Source organism: Oncorhynchus mykiss, chromosome 30 (genome assembly GCF_057628025.1).
Source record: "Oncorhynchus mykiss isolate SJ-2025 chromosome 30, ASM5762802v1, whole genome shotgun sequence".
Classification (NCBI taxonomy): Eukaryota; Metazoa; Chordata; class Actinopteri; order Salmoniformes; family Salmonidae; genus Oncorhynchus; species Oncorhynchus mykiss.
This window is the reverse complement of record NC_143051.1, coordinates 8,054,346-8,073,637: the sequence shown is the minus strand read 5'-3', so window position 1 is coordinate 8,073,637 and position 19,292 is coordinate 8,054,346. Positions and strand designations below refer to the sequence as shown.

At 41.1% G+C, this 19,292-nt stretch overlaps 1 long non-coding RNA gene across 1 annotated transcript in view; it reads left to right on the top strand.

The window, feature by feature from the left end:
- The first annotated feature begins 826 nt into the window (after positions 1-826).
- The window catches only part of LOC149970189 (uncharacterized), a 363,175-nt gene continuing 344,709 nt past the window's right edge, over positions 827-19,292 (top strand). Inside the window, exons 1-2 of the long non-coding RNA XR_016493481.1 lie at positions 827-933; positions 1,296-1,357. This is a non-coding gene — a long non-coding RNA (uncharacterized LOC149970189). The remainder of the gene's footprint in view (positions 934-1,295; positions 1,358-19,292) is intronic.

Below are 19,292 nucleotides of genomic sequence, written 5' to 3'. Positions count from 1 at the left end.
TGACGATTAATATTGACTGCTATTGATGTAAAATATTACTAGGTCTTTAAGAATTTATTCAGAATATAACAGCTCTATAAATATTATTTTGTGGTGCCCGACTCTCTAGTTAATTACATTTACATGATTAGCTCTATCAAGTGATATTAATTACAGAGAAATGATTTTATAGAATAGCATGTCATATCACTTAACCTCTTAGAGCTCTAGGGGCGCTATTTCATTTTTGGATAAAAAACGTTCCCGTTTTAAGCGCGATATTTTGTCACGAAAAGATGCTCGACTATGCATATTCTTGACAGTTTTGGAAAGAAAACACTCTGAAGTTTCAGAATCTGCAAAGATTTTGTCTGTAAGTGCCCCAGAACTCATTCTACAGGCGAAACCAAGATGATGCATCACCCAGGAATTAGCAGAATTTCTGAAGCTCTGTTTTCCATTCTCTCCTTATATGGCTGTGATTGCGCAACGAATGAGCCTACACTTTCTGTCGTTCGCCCAAGGTCTTAGCAGCATTGTGACGTATTTGTAGGCATATCATTGGAAGATTGACCATAAGAGACTACATTTTCCAAGTGTCCGCCTGGTGTCCTGCGTCGAATTCGGTGCGCAATTGCCAGCTGCTTCCACTTTACCATTTGATTCAGGGGAGAAAGCATGTGTCCAAGAACGATGTATCAATGAAGAGATATGTGAAAAACACCTTGATGATTGATTCTAAACAACGTTTGCCATGTTTTCAGTCGATATTATGGAGTTAATTTGGAAAAAAGTTTGCGTTTTGAGGACTGAATTTATGGATTTTTTTTGGTAGCCAAATGTGATGTATAAAACGGAGCTATTTCTAATACACAAGGAATCTTTTTGGAAAAACTGAGCATCTGCTATCTAACTGAGAGTATCCTCATTGAAAACATCAGAAGTTCTTCAAAGGTAAATGATTTTATTTGAAGGCTTTTATGTTTTTGTTAATGTTGCGTGCTGGATGCTAACGCTAATGCTAACGCTAAATGCTAACGCGAAATGCTAACTCTAGCTAGCTACTTTTACACAAATTATTGTTTTCCTATGGTTGAGAAGCATATTTTGAAAATCTGAGATGACAGTGTTGTTTACAAAAGGCTAAGCTTGAGAGATGGCATATTTATTTCATATTTATTTTCATAAATAGTTAACGTTGTGTTATGCTAATGAGCTTGCTGATAGATTTACACAATCCTGGATACAGGGGTTTTTTCATAGCTAAACGTGACGCAGAAAACGGAGCGATTTGTCCTAAACAAATAATCTTTCAGGAAAAACTGAACATTTGCTATCTGAGAGTCTCCTCATTGAAAACATCTGAAGTTCTTCAAAGGTAAATGATTTTTTTGAATGCTTTTCTGTTTTTTTGTGTAAATGTTGCCAGCTGAATGCTAATGCTAAATGCTACGTTAGCCATCAATACTGTTACACAAATGCTTGTTTTGCAATGGTTGAGAAGCATATTTTGAAAATCTGAGATGACAGTGTTGTTAACAAAAGGCTAAGCTTGAGAGCTAGCATATTTATTTCATTTCATTTGCGATTTTCATGAATAGTTAACGTTGCGTTATGGTAATGAGCTTGAGTCTGTATTCACGAACCCGGATCCGGGATGGGGAGATCAGAAAGGTTAATCCGGCATAGTCAAAGACACGACAGTTGTGTGTATTGTTAGATATTACTTGTTAGATAGTACTGCACTGTTGGAGCTAGAAACACAAGCATTTCGCTACACACGCAATAACATCTGCTAATCACATGCACGTGACCATTACAATTTGATTTGATTTGATGTAGGCTATGCGTCCTGTAGGATGAATCATGAAAGGAGCTTGGCTATGTTTCATTCAGTTAAATTCAGTTGAATTAATTCTGTTCATTCAGTTGAATTCAGTTCAGTTCATTCAGTTGAATTAATTGCATTCAGTTGAATTAATTCAGTTCATTCAGTTGAATTCAGTTCATTCATTCATTTAAAATTAGAGGAAATGCAAAACCTGCACCTGTCGTCATTCTTCTCACTGCTGACCCTGCAAGACACCGTTGTTTCTATCTGATTGAAGCGATGAAGGCAAGACGAGCTTATTTTAGGAAACTTTCTGAATGGACATAGAAAATTTGGTGAACTCAAACACGCACACCAACCCACCTAAAAATTACCCATAATTCAAAGCCCCCTCCACCGCATCTCCCTCAGACACGTAAGCAAATAACATTTGTCCTTCCCTAAAAACATATTGAAAACCTTTCCTTAGCTTCAAATCCTTTCTGTAGGATATAAATATAATAGTCTGGATTATTGGAAAATGCTACATCATATAAAATGACGAGGAACATTTTAAGGGGGGAAATACACTGAGTTGACCAAACATGAAATAATAATATGTTAATTCATATTGAATTTCACCCTTTTTTTGCCCTAAGAACAGCCAGAGGTCATCGGGGCATTCACAAAACAATAAGGACACATGCTCTTTCAAAGAACGACTAGGTGACAGACTGACTAGGTGACAAAGAAAGACTAGGTGACAGACTGACTAGGTGACATAGACCGACTAGGTGACATAGACCGACTAGGTGACAAAGAACGACTAGGTGACAAAGACTGACTAGGTGACATAGACCGACTTGGTGACATAGACCGACTAGGTGAAAAGCTATGATCCCTTATTGATGTCGCTTGTTAAATCCACTTCAAATCAGTGTAGATGAAGAGGGGGGGGAAAGTTTAAAGAAGGATGAGAGCGCACCGTTTTGAATGTGTCAAGAACTGCAATGCAACTGGGTTTTTCACCCTCAATAGTTTCCCGTGTGTATCGGTCCACCACCCAAAAGACATCCAGCCAACTTGACACAACTGTGGGAAGTTTTGGAGTCGACGTGGAATGTTTTCGACACCCGGAAGAGTCCATTCCCCGAACCAACTGTGGGAAGCTTTGGAGTCGACATGGAATGTTTTCGACACCCGGAAGAGTCCATTCCCCCGAACCAACTGTGGGAAGCTTTGGAGTCGACGTGGAATGTTTTCGACACCCGGAAGAGTCCATTCCCCAAACCATTGAGGCTGTTCTGGCTGCAAAAGGGGGCAGGTTGCAACTCAATATTAGGATGGTGTTCCTAATGTTTTTTACACTCAGTGTACACAAGGTTAGGTCTGTAGGTGCAGAATGTGTTCACACATTCAAACAGGAGTGTTAGGAGTGGAAGCACAGAAGAGTTGTCCTTGACTTCGAGGACTTCTGTGAGTAACAGCACTGTCAGCACTTACACTTTAACTAACCTCCCTTGCCACGCTGTGCGTGTGCGTGTGTGTGTAAAGACACTGCAGGGGAACTGTAGAGGGAATAACTCTGTCTGAACTTTAGGGCACTTAAGCAGGGCTGTTGTTGGGTAGAGGACACATCCAACTCCCACTCCAGAACATTCTGCAACACGTCTGTAATGTGCAGGAAATGCAAATTGTAGTGTATTTAAAACTTTTAAAGGATTCTGAAGTTCCCAAATTCCACTTTACGTCACGTTCTGACCTTAGTTCCTTTGTTTTGTCTTTGTTTTTGTATGGTCAGGGCGTGAGTTGGGGTGGGCAGTCTATGTTTGTTTTTCTATGTTGGTTTTTGTGTTCGGCCTAGTATCGTTCTCAATCAGAGGCAGGTGTCCTTAGAAGTCTCTGATTGAGAATCATGGGGCAACAATATTACCAAACAAAGCAAGACATTTATTGGTCCAGGACAACAATACGACAAACAAAGCAAGACATTTATTGGTCCAAGACAACACTACAACAAACAAAGCAAGACATTTATTGGTCCAGGACAACAATACGACAAACAAAGCAAGACATTTATTGGTCCAGGACAACACTACAACAAACAAAGCAAGACATTTATTGGTCCAGGACAACAATACGACAAACAAAGCAAGACATTTATTGGTCCAGGACAACAATACTACAAACAAAGCAAGACATTTATTGGTCCAGGACAACAATACGACAAACAAAGCAAGACATTTATTGGTCCAGGACAACAATACAACAAACAAAGCAAGACATTTATTGGTCCAGGACAACAATACGACAAACAAAGCAAGACATTTATTGGTCCAGGACAACAATACAACAAACAAAGCAAGACATTTATTGGTCCAGGACAACAATACGACAAACAAAGCAAGACATTTATTGGTCCAGGACAACAATACAACAAACAAAGCAAGACATTTATTGGTCCAGGACAACAATACGACAAACAAAGCAAGACATTTATTGGTCCAGGACAACAATACGACAAACAAAGCAAGACATTTATTGGTCCAGGACAACAATACGACAAACAAAGCAAGACATTTATTGGTCCAGGACAACAATATTACCAAACAAAGCAAGACATTTATTGGTCCAGGACAACAATACGACAAACAAAGCAAGACATTTATTGGTCCAGGACAACAATACGACAAACAAAGCAAGACATTTATTGGTCCAGGACAACAATACGACAAACAAAGCAAGACATTTATTGGTCCAGGACAACAATACGACAAACAAAGCAAGACATTTATTGGTCCAGGACAACAATATTACCAAACAAAGCAAGACATTTATTGGTCCAGGACAACAATACGACAAACAAAGCAAGACATTTATTGGTCCAGGACAACAATATTACCAAACAAAGCAAGACATTTATTGGTCCAAGACAACACTACAACAAACAAAGCAAGACATTTATTGGTCCAGGACAACAATACGACAAACAAAGCAAGACATTTATTGGTCCAGGACAACACTACAACAAACAAAGCAAGACATTTATTGGTCCAGGACAACAATACGACAAACAAAGCAAGACATTTATTGGTCCAGGACAACAATACGACAAACAAAGCAAGACATTTATTGGTCCAGGACAACAATACGACAAACAAAGCAAGACATTTATTGGTCCAGGACAACAATACGACAAACAAAGCAAGACATTTATTGGTCCAGTCTATGTCCATAGTCTATAACAAGTCTATGTCCATAGTCTATAACAAGTCTATGTCCATAGTCTATAACAAGTCTATGTCCATAGTCTATAACAAGTCTATGTCCATAGTCTATAACAAGTCTATGTCCATAGTCTATAACAAGTCTATGTCCATAGTCTATAACAAGTCTATGTCCATAGTCTATAACAAGTCTATGGAAGTAGCACATCACTCTATGATGTATCTACTTGCTACTTCATAATCTCCCTCCTCCTTCTCTGCAACTGCCAGACAAGAGTTAAGCCACACAGGTCAATGCATGCCGACTCCGTGTAACGTGTCTGTTACAGGATGTTGACATTGGAAACACGAAAGTAGACAGTTATCTGTCCAGGCCTGGTGCTGGAAACACCCATTCAGCCTGAGACGGGGCTGCGTTTCAAATGGCACACTATTCCCTAGTTTAGAGCCACAGTCAAAAGTAAGTAGTGCATTATATAGGGAACAAAGTGCCTTTTGGGACACAGACTCAAAACATAATGCAGGATTTATAATTAGTGTGGATGACATCATATCCTAGCCTAGTGCATCAACAGTGTGCGTGTGTGTGTGTGTGTGTGTGTGTGTGTGTGTGTGTGTGTGTGTGTGTGTGTGTGTGTGTGTGTGTGTGTGTGTGTGTGTGTGTGTGTGTGTGTGTGTGTGTGTGTGTGTGTGTGTGTGTTGAGCGATTAACCAGGCTTTTTTTTTCTGGATATGAAACAACTAATTGACATTCAGTACCAGTCAGAGGTTTGGACACACCTACTCATGCTCAGATTCTTCAAATAGCCACCCTTTGCCTTGATCGACAGCTTTGCACACTCTTGGCATTCTCTCAATCAGATTCACCTGGAATACTTTTCCAACAGTCTTGAAGGAGTTCCCACATATGCTGAGCACTTGTTGGCTGATTTTCCTTCATTCTGCGGTCCAACTCAGCCCAAACCATTTCAATTGGGTTGAGGCCAGGTGATTGTGGAGACCAGGTCATCTGGTGCTGCACTCCATCACTCTCCTTCTTGGTCAAATAGCCCTTACACAGCTCCCGAGTGGCGCAGCAGTCTAAGGCACTGCATCTCAGCGCAAGAGGCGTCACCACAGTCCCTGGTTCGAATCCAGGCTGTATCACATCCAACCATGTTTGGGAGTCCCATAGGAAGGTGCACAACTGGCCCAGCATCGTCCGGGTTTGGCCTGGGTAGGCCGTCATTGTAAATTAGAATATTTTCTTAACTGACTTTATTTATTTAACCTTAAATAAAGGTTTAATATATAAAATAAACATCTCAATTGGGTTTCAGATTGGGTGATTGTGGAGGCCAGGTCATCTGATGCAGCTCTCCTTCTTGGTCGAATAGTCCTTACACAGCCTGGAGGTGTGTTGGGTCATTGTCCTGTTGAAAAACAAATGACAGTCCCACTAAGCCCAAACCAGATGGGATGGTGTATCGCTGCAGAATGCTGTGGTAGCCATGCTGGTTAACCTGTGGAGTGTAGGGGGCAGCATTTAGATGTTTGGATGAAAAAGGTACCCAACTGAAACTGCCTATTTCTCAGGCCCAGAATCTAGAATATGCATATAATTGTCAGATTAGGATAGAAAACACTCTACAGCTTCCAAAACTGTCAAAATATTGTCTGTGGGTATAACATAACTGATATTGCAGGCGAAAACCTGAGGAAAATCCAACCAGGAAGTGCCTAAGAGAAACGAATCTCCCTGTTCCATTGCATGCCTTCCCTCCATTTAAAGGGACATCAACCAGAGTCCTTTTCCTATGGCTTGCACATGGTGTGAACAGTCTTTAGACATAGTTTGAGACTTTTATTCTGAAAAATTAGCGAGAACAATCACATTGTGTCAGTGGATGGCTGGGTGCCAGCAGAGTTTTGCATGCGCAACAGCTTGGAGCAGACATTTTCTCTCTCTCTCCTATTGAAAAAGCTACGGTCCGGTTGAAATATTATCGATTATTTATTGTAAAAACAACCTGAGGATTGATTATGAAAAACATTTGACATGTTTCTACGAACTTTACGGATACAATTTGGAATTGTCATCTGCCCGTCATGACCTGCACAAGCCTGTGAATATCTGAACAAAACGCGCCAATCAAATGGAGGTTTTTGAATATAAAAATAATCTTTATCGAACAAAAGGAACATTTATTGTGTAACTGGGAGTCTCGTGAGTGCAAACATCCGAAGATCATCAAAGGTAAGTGATTCATTTTATTGCTTTTCGTGACCAATCTACTTTGCTGCTAGCTATTTGTAATGTTTTGTCTTCTGAGAGAGATGTCCTAACATAAATGCTTGGATAGCTTTTGCTGTAAAGCTTTTTTGAAATCTGACACGCCAGGTGGATTAACCTGTAGTGACGCCCAGCCCGTGAACGGGACCGTTATCATCACCTGACACTAATTAGCATAACGCAACGGACATAAATCTTCCTAGAAAATATTCCTATTCATGAAAATCACAAGTGAAATATATTGGAACACAGCTTAGCCTTTTGTTAATCACCCTGTCATCTCAGATTTTCAAAATATGCTTTACAGCCAACGCTAGACAAGCATTTGTGTAAGTTTATCATCATAGCCATAGTCAAGCATTATGCCTTGCTAGCAGCAGGCAAACTTGTTACGGAAATCAGAAAAGCGATCAAATTAAATAGTTTACCTTTGATGAACTTCCGATGTTTTCACTCACGAGACTCCCAGGTAGACAGCCAAAGTTAATTTTTTCCCAAATATTATTTTTGTAGGCGAAGTAGCTCCATTTGTTCTTCACGTTTGGCTGAGAAATCACCTGGAAATTGCGGTCACCACAACGCAGAAAAATATTCCAAATTAGCTCCATAATATCGACAGAAACATGGCAAATGTTGTTTAGAATCCATCCTCAAGGTGTTTTTCTGATATCTATTCGATAATATATCAATTCCTTTTTCTCTAGGACCGATTGGAGTAAGCTGGATGGATGGGTGCGCCAAGAAGTTAAACGTGCCTTGAATTCTAAATAAATCACTGACAGTGTCACCAGCAAAGCACCATCACACCTCCTCCTCCATGCTTCACAGTGGGAACCACACATGTGGAGATCATCTGTTCACCTACTCTGTCTCACAAAGACACAGCGGTTGGAACCAAACATCTCAAATTTGAACTCATCAGACCAAAGGACAGATTTTCACTGGTCTAATGTCCATTGCTCCTGTTTCTTGGCCCAAGCAAGTCTCTTGTTCTTATTGGTGTTCTTTAGCAGTGGTTTCTTTGCAGCAATTCAACCATGAAGGCCTGATTCACCCAGTCTCCTCTGAACATTTGATGTTGAGATGTGTCTGTTACTTGAACTCTGTGAAGCATTTATTTGGTCTGCAATTTCTGAGGCTGGTGACTCTAATGAACGTATCCTCTATATTAGAGGTAACGCTGGGTCCTCCGTCCCTGTGGCGGTCCTCAACATGGACAGGTAACTCTAATGAACGTATCCTCTGCATTAGAGGTAACGCTGGGTCCTCCGTCCCTGTGGCGGTCCTCATGAGAGACAGGTAACTCTAATGAACGTATCCTCTGCATTAGAGATAACGCTGGGTCCTCCGTCCCTGTGGCGGTCCTCATGAGAGACAGGTAACTCTAATGAACGTATCCTCTGCATTAGAGGTAACGCTGGGTCCTCCGTCCCTGTGGTGGTCCTCATGAGAGACAGGTAACTCTAATGAACGTATCCTCTATATTAGAGGTAACGCTGGGTCCTCCGTCCCTGTGGTGGTCCTCATGAGAGACAGGTAACTCTAATGAACGTATCCTCTATATTAGAGGTAACGCTGGGTCCTCCGTCCCTGTGGCGGTCCTCATGAGAGACAGGTAACTCCAATGAACGTATCCTCTGCATTAGAGGTAACGCTGGGTCCTCCGTCCCTGTGGCGGTCCTCATGAGGGACAGTTTCATCATAGAGCTTGATGGGTTTTGCGTTTGCAAAAGGTTCTTGAAATGTTCCAGATTGACTGACCTTTATGTCTTAAAGTAACAATGGACTGTCATTTCTCTTCGCTTATTTCAGCTGTTCTTGCATAACATGGACTTGGTCTTTTAGCAAATAGGACTATCTTCTGTATACCACAGCCCTACCTTGTCACAACACAACTGATTGGCTCGAACGCATTAAGAAGGAAAGAAATTAGACAAATGAACTTTTAACAAGGCACACCTGTTAATTGAAATGCATTCCAGGTGACTACCTCATGAAGCTGGTTGAGAGAATGCCAAGAGTGTGCAAAGCTGTCATCAAGGCAAAGGGTGGTTACTTTGAAGAATCTCAAATATAAAATATATTTTTTAGCACTTTTTTGGTTACTTCATGATTCCATATATGATGTCTTCACTATTATTCTACAATGTAGAAAATACTAAAACAAAAAAGGAAAACCCTGGAATGAGTAGGTGTGTCCAGTTTTGACTGGTAGTGTATATACACAGCTCAAAAAATAAAGGGAACACTAAAATAACACATCCTAGATCTGATTGAATGAAATATTCTTATTATATTATATTTCTTTACATAGTTGAATGTGCTGACAACAAAATCGCACAAAAATTATCAATGGAAATCAAATTTATCAACCCATGGAGGTCTGGATTTGGAGTCACACAGAGAGAGAACGAAAGCGAGAGAGAGAGGAAGCGAGAAGAGAGGACCCATCGAGATAGAGAGAGAACAAAAGAGAGAGAGAGAGAGGAAGCGAGAAGAGAGGACCCATCGAGATAGAGAAAGCGAGAGACCACACATGCAGAGATCATCTGTTCACCTGTTTCTAAAACTAAAAGCATTGTATTTGTGACAAAACTTTTACTAAACCCTAAATCTTGTAATAAATAGTGTGTAAATTGAGCAAGTTGAGATGACTAAACTGCTTGGAGTAGCCCTAGACTGTTAACTGTCATGGTGAAAAAATATTGATACAACAGTAGCTAAAATGGGGAGAAGTCTATCTATGATAAAGCACTGCTCTACCTTCTTAACAACACTATCAACAAGGCAGGTCCTACAGGCCCTGGTTTCTGCCTTCATAACAACACTATCAACAAGGCAGGTCCTACAGGCCCTAGTTTCTACCTTTTTAACAACACTATCAACAAGGCAGGTCCTACAGGCCCTGGTTTCTGCCTTCATAACAACACTATCAACAAGGCAGGTCCTACAGGCCCTAGTTTCTACCTTCATAACAACACTATCAACAAGGCAGGTCCAACAGGCCCTAGTTTCTACCTTTTTAACAACACTATCAACAAGGCAGGTCCTACAGGCCCTAGTTTCTACTTTCTTAACAACACTATCAACAAGGCAGGTCCTACAGGCCCTAGTTTCTACCTTTTTAACAACACTATCAACAAGGCAGGTCCTACAGGCCCTGGTTTCTGCCTTCATAACAACACTATCAACAAGGCAGGTCCTACAGGCCCTAGTTTCTACCTTCTTAACAGCACTATCAACAAGGCAGGTCCTACAGGCCCTAGTTTCTACCTTCTTAACAACACTATCAACAAGGCAGGTCCTACAGGCCCTGGTTTCTGCCTTCATAACAACACTATCAACAAGGCAGGTCCTACAGGCCCTAGTTTCTACCTTTTTAACAACACTATCAACAAGGCAGGTCCTACAGGCCCTAGTTTCTACCTTCTTAACAACACTATCAACAAGGCAGGTCCTACAGGCCCTGGTTTCTGCCTTAATAACAACACTATCAACAAGGCAGGTCCTACAGGCCCTAGTTTCTACCTTTTTAACAACACTATCAACAAGGCAGGTCCTACAGGCCCTGGTTTCTGCCTTCATAACAGCACTATCAACAAGGCAGGTCCTACAGGCCCTAGTTTCTACCTTCTTAACAACACTATCAACAAGGCAGGTCCAACAGGCCCTAGTTTCTACATTCTTATCAACACTATCAACAAGGCAGGTCCTACAGGCCCTGGTTTCTGCCTTCATAACAACACTATCAACAAGGAATGTCCTACCGGCCCTAGTTTCTACCTTTTTAACAACACTATCAACAAGGCAGGTCCTACATGCCCTAGTTTCTACCTTCTTAACAACACTATCAACAAGGCAGGTCCAACAGGCCCTAGTTTCTACATTCTTAACAACACTATCAACAAGGCAGGTCCTACAGGCCCTGGTTTCTGCCTTCATAACAACACTAATAACAAGGCAGGTCCTACAGGCCCTAGTTTCTACCTTCTTAACAGCACAATCAACGAGGCAGATCCTACAGGCCCTAGTTCCTCTGCATTGGAGGTAACGCTGGGTCCTCCGTCCCTGTGGCGGTCCTCATGAGAGACAGGTAACTCTAATGAACGTATCCTCTGCAGCAGAGGTAACTCTGGGTCTTCCTTTCCATCATAGCGCTTGATGGTTTTTGCGACTGCACTTGAATAAACTTTCAAAGTTCTTGAAATTTTCCGGATTGACTGACCTTCATGTCTTAAAGTAATGACGGACTGTCATTTCTCTTTGCTACTTTGAGCTGTTCTTACCATAATATTACCGAATAGGGCTATCTTCTGTATACCACCACTACCTTGTCACAACACAATTGATTAGCTCAAAGAAGGAAAGAAATTCCACAAAGTAACTTTTAACAAGGCACACATATGAATTGAAATGCATTCCAGGTGACTACCTCATGAAGCTGGTTGAGAAAATGCCAAGTGTGTGCAAAGCTGTCATCAAGGCAAAGGCAAATATAAAATATACTTTGATTTGTTTAACACTTTTTTGGTTACTACATGATTCCATATGTGATATTTCATAGTTGTAATGTCTTCACTATTATTCTACAATGTAGAAAATTGTAAAAACAAAGAAAAACCCTTGAATGAGTAGTTGTGTCCAAACTGTTGACTGATACTGTACGTCAGTTCAAGGACTTGAATTCCATTTAGTGTGTTTTTTTTCTCCATTTCTCTAGAGAGAAATCAAATCACCAGAGAAATCAAGTCAAGGACTATGTGGGACGCTGGGCTGACGGGAGTTGAGGTTTTCACTAAGCAAATATGTTCAGCACAGAAAATGTTTATTTAACTACAATGTCCATAATCCATTTCGCCTGTTTTTTCCGTCTGAGACAGATATGGATACACTTTTACGCCTGCTATGTTAGATTAGATACACACAGACCACATAGACCGCATGAGAGAGGAATGTACACAACACAAAGAGACAAGAGAGATACAGTTTGTGAAAGTATGCCTTATCTACTTTGCTAGCTAAATGTAGTAATTAATACATTTCCTTAAATGACAATTCTGTGAACTGTCTCGTGCAAGTTTTAAATGTACACAATACCTGTTAGCAAAGATGTCAGCTAGATATGACATGTAGTCTACTTTGATGCCAGTTAGCATTTTCAAATCTGAGAGTAATTTTTTAAGCCTTTATTTAACTTGGCAAATCAGGTAAGAACAAATTCTTATTTACAATGACGGTCTACCCTGGCCAAACTCAAATGACACTGGGCGAATTGTGCACCGCCCCATGGGACTCCCAATGACGGCGAGATACAGTCTGGTTTTGAACCACCTCTTACACGAACCACCTCTTACACCTCTTACACTGATGCAGTGCCTTAGATCACTCAGGAGTCAAGTAGAACAAAAAGAGCCAAACATATTGATAAGTCACCTTGTCCAAGAAAGATTTACATCATGGTGAAAGATTTTCTCTTCCAAGATGGTGTAGCAGTCAGACAGACGTCTTTGTCTTTGTCCAGTCGTGTCCCTTGTATATATCTTTTTATATATTTTTCTTCGCATATCTTTTTAAAATATTTTCCTAAACCTCAACTTCTAAACACTCTCCTGCAACCCGCCTCACCCAATGTGCCGTAAAGTTTTTTGAAATCTAACACAGCGGTTGCATTAAGGAGAAGCGTATCTATATTTCCATGGCTAACAATTGTATTTTCATTGACATTTATAATGAGTGTTTCTGTAAAATGATGGGGCTCTCTGCAAAATCACCGGATGTTTTTGGAACTAGTGAACGTAACGCGCCAAAGTATACTATAAATATATAAAAAATGTATCGAAAAAAACGTATATGTATTGTGTAACATTAAGTCCTATGAGTGTCATCTGATGAAGATCATCAAAGGTTAGTGATTAATTTTATCTCTATTTGTGCTTTTTGTGACATCCTCTCTTTGGCTGGAAAAATGGCTGTGTTTTTCTGTGGCTTGGCTCTGACCTAACATAATCGTTTGTGGTGCTTTCGCTGTAAAGGCTACTTGAAATCGGACACTTCGGTGGGATTAACAACAAGATTACCTTCTAAAATGGTATAAAATACATCTATGTTTGAGGAATTTGAATTATGAGATTACTGTTGTTTGAATTTGGCGCTCTGGCTGTTGTCATATCAATCCCGTTAACGGGATTGCAGCCCTAAGACTTTTTTAACCAACCATGTTGTTCCACCTCCTACATATGCGATGACATCACCTGGTTTAAATGTCTCAAGAGACTATATCTCTCTCATCATTACTCAATGCTTAGGTTTACCTCCAATGTACTCACATCCTACCTTACCTTTGTCTGTGCACTATGCCTTGAATCTATGCTATCGTGCCCAAAAACCTGCTCCTTTTACTCTCTGTTCTGAATGTGCTAGACGGCTAGTTTGTATAGCCTTTAGCCATACCCTTATCCTACTTCTCCTCTGGTGATGTAGAGGTTAATCCAGGTCCTGCAGTGCCTAGCTCCACTCCCACTCCCCAGGTGCTCTCATTTGTTGACTTCTGTAAGTGTAAAAGCCTCGGTTTCATGCATGTTAACATTAGAAGCCTACCCCCTAGGTTTGTTTTACTCACTGCTTTAGCACACTCTGCCACCCCGGATGTCTTAGCCGTGTCTGAATCCTGGCTTAGGAAAACCACCAAAAACCCTGAAATCTCCATCCCTAACTATACATTTTTCAGCCAAGATAGACTTACTGCAAAGATAGCCTGCAGAGTTTTGTATTACTATCCAGGTCGGTACCCAAACAATTCGAGCTTCTACTTCTAAAAATTCACCTTTCCAGAAACAAGTCTCTCACTGTTGCCGCTTGCAATAGACCACCCTCTGCCCCCAGCTGTGCCCTCGACACCATATGTGAATTTATTGCCCCCCATCTATCTTCTGAGCTCGTGCTACTAGGTGACCTAAACTGGGACATGCTTAACACCCCGGCCATCCTACAATCTAAGCTTGATGCCCTCAATATCACACAAATTATCAATGAACCTACCAGGTACAACCCCAAATCCGTAAACACAGGCACCCTCATAGATATCATCCTAACTAACTCGCCCTCCAAATACACCTCTGCTGTTTTCAATCAAGATCTCAGCGATCACTGCCTCATTGCCTGCATCCGTAATGGGTCTGCGACCAAACGACCACCACTCATCACTATCAAACGTTCCCTAAAACACTTCTGCGAGCAGGCCTTTCTAATCAACCTGGCCGGGGTATTCTGGAATGACATTGACCTTATCCTGACAGTAGAGGATGCCTGGTTATTCTTTAAAAGTGCCTTCCTCACCATCTTAAATAAGCATGCCCCATTCAAAAAAAATTGAACTAGGAATAGATATAGTCCTTGTTTCACTCCAGACCTGTCTGCCCTTGACCAGCACAAAAACATCCTGTGACGTTCTGAATTAGCATCGAATAGCCCCAGTGATGTGTAACTTTTCGGTGAAGTTAGGAACAAATATACACAGGCAGTTAGGAAAGCTAAGGCTAGCTTTTTCAAACAGAAATTTGCATCCTGTAGTACAAACTCAAAAAAGTTCTGGGACACTGTAAAGTCCATGGAGAATAAGAGCACCTCCTCCCAGCTGCCCACTGCTCTGAGGCTAGGAAACACTGTTACCACCGATAAATCCACTATAATTGAGAATTTCAATAAGCATTTCTCTACGGCTGGCCATGCTTTCCACCTGGCTACCCCTATCCCGGTCAACTGCCCGGCACCCTCCACAGCAACCCGCCCAAGCCTCCCCCATTTCTCCTTTACCAAAATCCAGATAGCTGATGTTCTGAAAGAGCTGCAAAATCTGGACCCCTACAAATCAGCCGGGCTAGACAATCTGGACCCTCTCTTTCTAAAATATCTGCCGAAATTGTTCCAACCCCTATTACTAGCCTGTTCAACCTCTCTTTTGTATTGTCTGAGATTCCCAAAGATTGGAAAGCTGCCGCGGTCATCCCCCTCTTCAAAGGGGGTGACACTCTAGACCCAAACTGCTACAGACCTATTTCTATCCTATCCTGTCTTTCTGAGGTCTTCGAAAGCCAAGTTAACAAACAGATTACAGACCATTTCGAATCACACCGTAACTTCTCCGCTATGCAATCTGGTTTCAGAGCTGGTCATGGGTGCACCTCAGCCACGCTCAAGGTCCTAAATGACATCATAACCGCCATTGATAAGAGGCATTACTGTGCAGCCGTATTCATCGACCTGGCCAAGGCTTTCGACTCTTTCAATCACCACATTCTTATTGGCAGACTCGACAGCCTTGGTTTCTCAAATGATTGCCTCGCCTGGTTTACCAATTATTTCTCTAATAGAGTTCAGTGTGTCAAATCGGAGGGCCTGTTGTCCGGACCTCTGGCAGTCTCTATGTGGGTGCCACAGGGTTCAATTCTCGAGCCGACTCTCTTCTCTGTGTTCATCAATGATGTTGCTCTTGCTGCTGGTGATTCTCTGATCCACCTCTACGCAGACGACACCATTCTGTATACTTCTGGCCCCTCTTTGGACACTGTGTTAACTAACCTCCAGGTGATACCATACAACTCTCCTTCCGTGTCTTCCGACTGCTCTTAAATGCAAGTAAAACTAAATGCATGCTATTCAATCGATCACTGCCCGCACCTGCCCACCCGTCCAGCATCACTACTCTGGACGGCTCTGACTTAGAATACGTGGACAACTACAAATACCTGGGTGTCTGATTAGACTGTAAACTCTCCTTCCAGACTCACATTAAGCATCTCCAATCCAAAATTAAATGTCAAATCGGCTTCCTATATCGCAACAAAGCATCCTTCACTCATGCTGCCAAACATACCCTCATAAAACTGACCATCCTACCGATCCTCGACTTCGGTGATGTCATCTATAAAATAGCCTCCAATACTCTACTCAACAAGTTGGATGCAGTCTATCACAGTGCCATCCGTTTTGTCACCAAAGCCCTATACACTACCCACCACTGCGACCTGTACGCTCTCGTTGGTTGGCCCTCGCTTCATATTCGTCACCAAACCCACTGGCTAAAGGTTATCTACAAGTCTCTGCTAGGTAAAGACCCGCCTTATCTCAGCTCACTGGTCACCATAGCAGCACCCACTCGTAGCACGCGCTTCAGCAGGTATGTCTCACTGATCACCCCAAAGCCAATTCCTCATTTGGTCACCTTTCCTTCCAGTTCTCTGCTGCCAATGACTGGAACGAACTGCAAAAATCACTGAAGCTGGAGACTCATATCTCCCTCAATTGGTTTAAGCGCCGGCTGTCAGAGCAGCTCACAGATCACTGCACCTGTACATAGCCCATCTGTAAACAGCCCATCTATCTATCTCATCCCCATACTGTATTTATGTATTTATCTTGCTCCTTTGCACTCCAGTATCTCTACTTGCACATTCATCTTCTGCACATCTACCATTCCAGTGTTTAATTGCTATATTGTAATTACTTCGCCACCATGGCCTATTTATTGCCTTACCTCCCTTATCCTACCTCATTTGCACTCACTGTATATAGACTTTTTGTTTTATTTTTTCTACTGTATTTTTGATTGTATGTTTTGTTTATTCCATGTGTAACTCTGTGTTGTTGTATGTGTCGAACTGCTTTGCTTTATCTCGGCCAGGTCACAGTTGTAAATGAGAACTTGTTCTCAACTATTCTACCTGGTTAAATAAAGGTGAAATAAATAAAAATAAAACTATTCTACCTGGTTAAATAAAGGTGAAATAAATAAAAAATAAAACTAATCTACCTGGTTAAATAAAGGTGAAATAAATAAAAATAAAACTATTCTACCTGGTTAAATAAAGGTGAAATAAATACAAATAAAACTATTCTACCCGGTTAAATAAAGGTGAAATAAATCAAAATAAAACTATTCTACCTGGTTAAATAAAGGTGAAATAAATACAAATAAAACTATTCTACCTGGTTAAATAAAGGTGAAATAAATCAAATGAACACGGCTATGAAAACGTCACACCCTTATTTTCAGTGTTTTTAAAATACCCTATGGGGAAAAAATGTCTGGTGTAATAACGATTGGAACCATTTCCCTGTTTGACCAGGTTTTATGGTTTTAGGTTTTAGGTTTTATGGGTATTATGACAACTCCACTGTGGGGTTCTATTGTCTCGCCTGCTCTCCACCCTGCCCACATGTGAACATCAGCAGCTAAGCATGATTCAATGTATTGAACTTTTTCTTTCTTTTATAAAATTGGCATTTGATGTTTCAGGCGTTCATGTCCATCTGCATGGATTAGATTATTTAATTTGCTATCCTAATAATAAGAGAAAAAAAATATTTTTACAAACAATTAAATATTTTTTTCTCTTTGTAAGTGTGACTCCAGTCCACACAGTCTGAGCTGCCTGTTCCTTATTAAATACGGTCTGAGCTGCCTGTTCCTTATTAAATACAGTCTGAGCTAACTGTTCCTTATTAAATACAGTCTGAGCTGCCTGTTCCTTATTAAAGATAGTCTGAGCTGCCTGTTCCTTATTAAGGATAGTCTGAGCTGCCTGTTCCTTATTAAGGATAGTCTGAGCTGCCTGTTCCTTATTAAGGATAGTCTGAGCTGCCTGTTCCTTATTAAAGATAGTCTGAGCTGCCTGTTCCTTATTAAAGATAGTCTGAGCTGCCTGTTCCTTATTAAAGATAGTCTGAGCTGCCTGTTCCTTATTAAATACAGTCTGAGCTGCCTGTTCCTTATTAAGGATAGTCTGAGCTGCCTGTTCCTTATTAAGGATAGTCTGAGCTGTCTGTTCCTTATTAAGGATAGTCTGAGCTGCCTGTTCCTTATTAAATACAGTCTGAGCTGCCTGTTCCTTATTAAGGATAGTCTGAGCTGCCTGTTCCTTATTAAGGATCGTCTGAGCTGCCTGTTCCTTATTAAGGATAGTCTGAGCTGCCTGTTCCTTATTAAGGATAGTCTGAGCTGCCTGTTCCTTATTAAGGATAGTCTGAGCTGCCTGTTCCTTATTAAGGATAGTCTGAGCTGCCTGTTCCTTATTAAATACAGTCTGAGCTGCCTGTTCCTTATTAAGGATAGTCTGAGCTGCCTGTTCCTTATTAAAGATAGTCTGAGCTGTCTGTTCCTTATTAAGGATAGTCTGAGCTGCCTGTTCCTTATTAAGGATAGTCTGAGCTGCCTGTTCCTTATTAAAGATAGTCTGAGCTGCCTGTTCCTTATTAAATACAGTCTGAGCTGCCTGTTCCTTATTAAGGATAGTCTGAGCTGCCTGTTCCTTATTAAGGATAGTCTGAGCTGCCTGTTCCTTATTAAATACAGTCTGAGCTGCCTGTTCCTTATTAAGGATAGCCTGAGCTGCCTGTTCCTTATTAAAGATAGTCTGAGCTGCCTGTTCCTTATTAAGGATAGTCTGAGCTGCCTGTTCCTTATTAAAGATAGTCTGAGCTGCCTGTTCCTTATTAAGGATAGTCTGAGCTGCCTGTTCCTTATTAAATACAGTCTGAGCTGCCTGTTCCTCATTAAATACAGTCTGAGCTGCCTGTTCCTTATTAAGGATAGTCTGAGCTGCCTGTTCCTTATTAAATACAGTCTGAGCTGCCTGTTCCTTATTAAATACAGTCTGAGCTGCCTGTTCCTTATTAAAGATAGTCTGAGCTGCCTGTTCCTTATTAAGGATAGTCTGAGCTGCCTGTTCCTTATTAAGGATAGTCTGAGCTGCCTGTTCCTTATTAAGGATAGTCTGAGCTGCCTGTTCCTTATTAAAGATAGTCTGAGCTGCCCGTTCCTTATTAAAGATAGTCTGAGCTGCCTGTTCCTTATTAAAGATAGTCTGAGCTGCCTGTTCCTTATTAAATACAGTCTGAGCTGCCTGTTCCTTATTAAGGATAGTCTGAGCTGCCTGTTCCTTATTAAGGATAGTCTGAGCTGCCTGTTCCTTATTAAGGATAGTCTGAGCTGCCTGTTCCTTATTAA